The sequence below is a fragment of the Oncorhynchus keta genome, chromosome 11 (genome assembly GCF_023373465.1).
Source record: "Oncorhynchus keta strain PuntledgeMale-10-30-2019 chromosome 11, Oket_V2, whole genome shotgun sequence".
Classification (NCBI taxonomy): Eukaryota; Metazoa; Chordata; class Actinopteri; order Salmoniformes; family Salmonidae; genus Oncorhynchus; species Oncorhynchus keta.
Genome location: NC_068431.1, coordinates 30,962,476 through 30,968,639, shown reverse-complemented (window position 1 = coordinate 30,968,639; position 6,164 = coordinate 30,962,476). Strand labels below are relative to the sequence as shown.

The 6,164-nt window shown below is 43.5% G+C and overlaps 1 pseudogene; it reads left to right on the top strand.

Moving 5' to 3' along the window:
• Positions 1–303: 303 nt before the first annotated feature.
• On the top strand, positions 304–1,176 carry LOC127906254 (uncharacterized; annotated as a pseudogene).
• The last annotated feature ends 4,988 nt before the right edge of the window (positions 1,177–6,164 follow it).

The window sequence follows — 6,164 nt, the reverse complement described above, 5'->3', positions numbered from 1 at the left end:
GGTTTTAGACCCCATCATAACACTGAGACGGCACTTGTGAAGGTGGTAAAATGACATTTTAATGGCATCGGACCGAGGCTCTGCATCTGTCCTCGTACTCCTAGACCTTAGTGCTGCTTTTGATACCATCGATCACCACATTCTTTTGGTGAGATTGGAAACCCAAATTGGTCTACACGGACATGTTCTGGCCTGGTTTAGATCTTATCTGTCAGAAAGATATCAGTTTGTCTCTGTGAATGGTTTGTCCTCTGACAAAATGTTCCTCAAGGTTCCGTTTTAGGACCACTATTGTTTTCACTATATATTTTACCTCTTGGGGATGTTATTCGAAAACATAATGTTAACTTTCACTGCTATGTGGATGACACACAGCTGTACATTTCAATGAAACATGGTGAAGCCCCAAAATTGCCCTCGCTAGAAGCATGTGTTTCAGACATAAGGAAGTGGATGGCTGCAAACTTTCTACCATTAAACTCGGACAAAACAGAGATGCTTGTTCTAGGTCCCAAGAAACAAAGAGATCTTCTGTTGAATCTGACAATTAATCTTAATGGTTGTACAGTCGTCTCAAATAAAACTGTGAAGGACCTCGGCGTTACTCTGGACCTTGATCTCTCTTTTGAAGAACATATCAAGACCATTTCAAGGACAGCTTTTTTCCATCTACGTAACATTGCAAAAATCAGAAACTTTCTGTCCAAAGATTATGCAGAAAAATGAATCCATGCTTTTGTTACTTCTAGGTTAGACTATTGCAATGCTCTACTTTCCAGCTACCCGGATAAAGCACTAAATAAACTTCAGTTAGTGCTAAATACGGCTGCTAGAATCCTGACTAGAACCAAAAGATTTGATCATATTATTCCAGTGCTAGCCTCTCTACACTGGCTTCCTGTCAAAGCAAGGGCTGATTTCAAGGTTTTACTGCTAACCTACAAAGCATTACATGGGCTTGCTCCTACCTATCTCTCTGATTTGGTCCTGCCGTACATACCTACACGTACGCTACGGTCACAAGACGCAGGCCTCCTAATTGTCCCTAGAATTTCTAAGCAAACAGCTGGAGGCAGGGCTTTCTCCTATAGAGCTCCATTTTTATGGAACGGTCTGCCTACCCATGTCAGAGACGCAAACTCGGTCTCAACCTTTAAGCCTTTACTGAAGACTCATCTCTTCAGTGGGTCATATGATTGAGTGTAGTCTGGCCCAGGAGTGGGAAGGTGAACGGAAAGGCTCTGGAGCAAACGAACTGCCCTTGCTGTCTCTGCCTGGCCGGTTCCCCTCTTTCCACTAGGATTCTCTGCCTCTAACCCTATTACAGGGGCTGAGTCACTGGCTTACTGGGGCTCTCTCATGCCGTCCCTGGAGGGGGTGCGTCACCTGAGTGGGTTGATTCACTGTTGTGGTCATCCTGTCTGGGTTGGCGCCCCCCTTGGGTTGTGCCGTGGCGGAGATCTTTGTGGGCTATACTCAGCCTTGTCTCAGGATGGTAAGTTGGTGGTTGAAGATATCCCTCTAGTGGTGTGGGGGCTGTGCTTTGGCAAAGTGGGTGGGGTTATATCCTTCCAGTTTGGCCCTGTGGGGGTGTCCTCGGATGGGGCCACAGTGTCTCCTGACCCCTCCTGTCTCAGCCTCCAGTATTTATACTGCAGTAGTTTATGTGTCGGGGGGCTAGGGTCAGTTTGTTATATCTGGAGTACCTCTCCTGTCCTATTCGGTGTCCTTTGTGAATCTAAGTGTGCGTTCTCTCCTTCTCTATTTCTTTCTCTCTCTCGGCGGACCTGAGCCCTAGGACCATGCCCCAGGACTACCTGACATGATGACTCCTTGCTGTCCCCAGTCCACCTGGCCATGCTGCTGCTCCAGTTTCAACTGACCTGAGCCCTAGGACCATGTCCCAGGACTACCTGACATGATGACTCCTTGCTGTCCCCAGTCCACCTGGACATGCTGCTGCTCCAGTTTCAACTGTTCTGCCTTACTATTATTCGACCATGCTGGTCATTTATGAACATTTGAACATCTTGGCCATGTTCTGTTATAATCTCCACCCGGCACAGCCAGAAGAGGACTGGCCACCCCACATATGCTTTCTCTAATTCTCTCTTTTTTTCTCTCTCTCGGAGGACCTGAGCCCTAGGACCGTGCCCCAGGACTACCTGACATGATGACTCCTTGCTGTCCCCAGTCCACCTGACTGTGCTGCTGCTCCAGTTTCAACTGTTCTGCCTTATTATTATTCGACCATGCTGGTCATTTATGAACATTTGAACATCTTGGCCATGTTCTGTTATAATCTCCACCCGGCACAGCCAGAAGAGGACTGGCCACCCCACATAGCCTGGTTCCTCTCTAGGTTTCTTCCTAGGTTTTGGCCTTTCTAGGGAGTTTTCCTAGCCACCGTGCTTCTACACCTGCATTGCTTGCTGTTTGGAGTTTTAGGCTGGGTTTCTGTACAGCACTTTGAGATATCAGCTGATGTACGAAGGGCTATATAAATCAATTTGATTTTGATTTGATTTGATTTGGTAACACAAGGAATAAATACACAATGATCAATGGTAGCTTGGCATAAACACATGGGGTACCAGTACTGTCTCATGACAATCCACGAGAATCCGAATATAGGTCAGATCAGCTTTGCAATGAATAACTTCACTCAGACCCCCTCTCACTCACAGGGGGAGGAAAGAACTAGGTGGGATTAACCTGTTCAGTGTAGGGGGCAGTATTTTGATGTTTTGATGAAGAACGTACCCAAATCAAACTGCATATTTCTCAGGCCCAGAATCTAGAATATGCATATAATTGTCAGATTAGGATAGAAAACACTATAAAGTTTCCAAAACTGTCAAAATATTGTCTATGTGTATAACATAATTGATATTGCAGGTGAAAACCTGAGGAAAATTCAACAAGGAAGTGCCTAAGAGAAACGAATCTCCCTGTTCCATTGCATGCCTTCCCTCCATTTAAAGGGATATCAACCAGATTCCTTTCCTCATGGCTTCCACATGGTGTGAACAGTCTTTAGACATAGTTTCAGGCTTTTATTCTGAAAAATGAGCATGAATGATCACATCGCATCAGTGGATGGCTGTGTGCCAGCAGAGTTTTGCATGTGCAACAGCTTGGGGCAGACATTTTCTCTCTCTCTCCTATTGAAAAAGCTATGGTCCGGTTTAAATATTATTGATTATTTATTGTAAAAACAACCTGAGGATTGATTATAAAAAACGTTTGACCTGTTTCTACAACTTTACGGATACTATTTGGAATTTTTGTCTGCCCCGTCGTGACCGCTCGAGCCTGTGGATTTCTCAACAGAACGCACCAACCAAATGGAGGTATTTTGGATATAAAAATAATCTTTATGGAACAAAAGGAACATTTATTGTGTAACTGGGAGTCTCGTGTGTGCAAATATCCGAAGATCATCAAAGGTAAGCGATTTATTTGATTGCTTTTCTGACTTTTGTGACCAATCTACTTTGCTGCTAGCTGTTTTGTCTGCTGAGAGATGTCCAAACATAAATGCTTGGATAGTTTTTGCTGTAAAGCTTTTTTTGTAATCTGACATGCTAGGTGGATTAACAACAAGCTAAACTGTGTTTTGCTATATTTAAAAAAAAAAGAATTCACCTTTATTTAACCAGATAGGCAAGTTGAGAACAAGTTCTCATTTACAATTGCGACCTGGCCAAGATAAAGCAAACCAGTTCGACACATACAACAACACAGTTACACATGGAGTAAAACAAATACAATACAGTCAATAATACATTAGAAAAATAGGTCTATATGCAATGTGAGCTGAGATAAAGGAGGTAAAGGCAAAAAAGGCCATGGTGGCAAAGTAAATACAATAGGTGATCTATAGAACACTAATGTCATTTTGTTTGTTATTGTGTGATGTCACAAAAAATTTAAGAAATAAATACTGCAACTTGGAAAGTACAGTCGTGGCCAAAAGTTTTGAGAATGACACAAATATTCAATATCAAAGTTTGCTGCTTCAGTGTCTTTAGATATTTTTGTCAAAAATACTGAAGTATAATTACAAGCATTTCATAAGTGTCAAAGGCATGTATTGACAATTACATGAAGTTGATGCAAAGAGTCAATATTTGCAGTGTTGACCCTTCTTTTTTCAAGACTTCTGCAATCTGCCCTGGCATGCTGTCAATTAACTTCTGGGCCACATCCTGACTGATGGCAGCCCATTCTTGCTTAATCAGTGCTTGGAGTTTGTCAGAATTTGTGGGTATTTGTTTGTCCACCCGTCTCTTAATGATTGACCACAAGTTCTCAATGGGATTAAGGTCTGAGGAGTATCCTGGCCATGGACCCAAAATATCGATGTTTTCTTCCCTGAGCCACTTAGTTATAACTTTTGCCTTATGGCAAGGTGCTCCATCATGCTGGAAAAGGCATTGTTCGTCACCAAACTGTTCCTGGATGGTTGGGAGAAGTTCACGGAGGATGTGTTGGTACCATTCTTTATTCATGTCTGTGTTGAGTGAGCCCACTCCCTTGGCTGAGAAGCAACCCCACACATGAATCGTCTCGGGATGCTTTACTGTTGGCATGCAATTCATCTGATCACTCTTCATAACATTCTAGAGTATATGCAAATTCCCATCATACAAACTGAGGCAGCAGACTTTATGAAAATGTATATTTGTGTCATTCTCAAAACTTTTTATACCCACTACATGTACAGTTGAAGTCGGAAGTTTACATACACTTAGGTTGGAGTCATTAAAACTTGTTTTTCTACCACTCCACAAATGTCTTGTTAAAATATCTATAGTTTTGGCAAGTCGGTTAGGACATCAACTTCGTGCATGACCCAAGTAATTTTTCCAACAATTGTTTAAAGACAGATTATTTCACTTATAATTCACTCTATCACAAATCCAGTTGGTCCGAAGTTTACATACACTTAGTGTACTGTGCCTTTAAACAGCTTAAAGAATGCCAGAAAAATATGTAATGGCTTTAGAAGCTTCTGATATGCAAATTAACATCATTTAACAACCAATTGACACGAGTCAATTGGAGGTGTACATGTGGATGTATTTAAAGGCCTTCCTTCAAACTCAGTGCCTCTTTGCTTGACATCATGGGAAAATCAAAATAAATCAGCCAAGACCTCAGAGAAAAAACTGTAGACCTCCACCAGTCTGGTTCATCCTTGAGAGTAATCTCCAAACGCCTGAAGGTACCACGTTCATCTGTACAAAAAATAGTATGCAAGTATATCATGCCGCGTTCTGTCCCCTAGAGATGAGTGTGAAAAGTGCAAATCAATCCCAGAACAACAGCAAAGGAAACCATTACAAAAGTATCTATATCTACAGTAAAACAAGTCCTATATCGACATAACCTGGCCACGCACGCCTCCAACTCAATCATCAAGTTTGCGGACGACACAACAGTGGTAGGCTTGATTACCAACAACGACGAGACGGCCTACAGGGAGGAGGTGAGGCCCCTCGGAGTGTGGTGTCAGGAAAATAACCTCACACTCAACGTCAACAAAACTAAGGAGATGATTGTGGACTTCAGGAAACAGCAGAGGGAACACCCCCCTATCCACATCGATGGAACAGTAGTGGAGAGGGTAGCTAGTTTTAAGTTCCTCGGCATACACATCACAGACAAACTGAATTGGTCCACTCACACTGACAGCGTCGTGAAGAAGGCGCAGCAGCGCCTATTCAACATCAGGAGGCTGAAGAAATTCGGCTTGTCACCAAAAGCACTCACAAACTTCTACAGATGCACAATCGAGAGCATCCTGGCGGGCTGTATCACCGCCTGGTACGGCAACTGCTCCGCCCTCAACCATAAGGCTCTCCAGAGGGTAGTGAGGACTGCACAACGCATCACCGGGGGCAAACTACCTGCCCTCCAGGACACCTACACCACCCGTTGTTACAGGAAGGCCATAAAGATCATCAAGGACATCAACCACCCGAACCACTGCCTGTTCACCCCGCTATCATCCAGAAGGCGAGGTCAGTACAGGTGCATCAAAGCTGGGACCGAGAGACTGAAAAACAGCTTCTATCTCAAGGCCATCAGACTGTTAAACAGCCACCACTAACATTGAGTGGCTGCTGCCAACACACTGTCATTGACACTGACCCAAC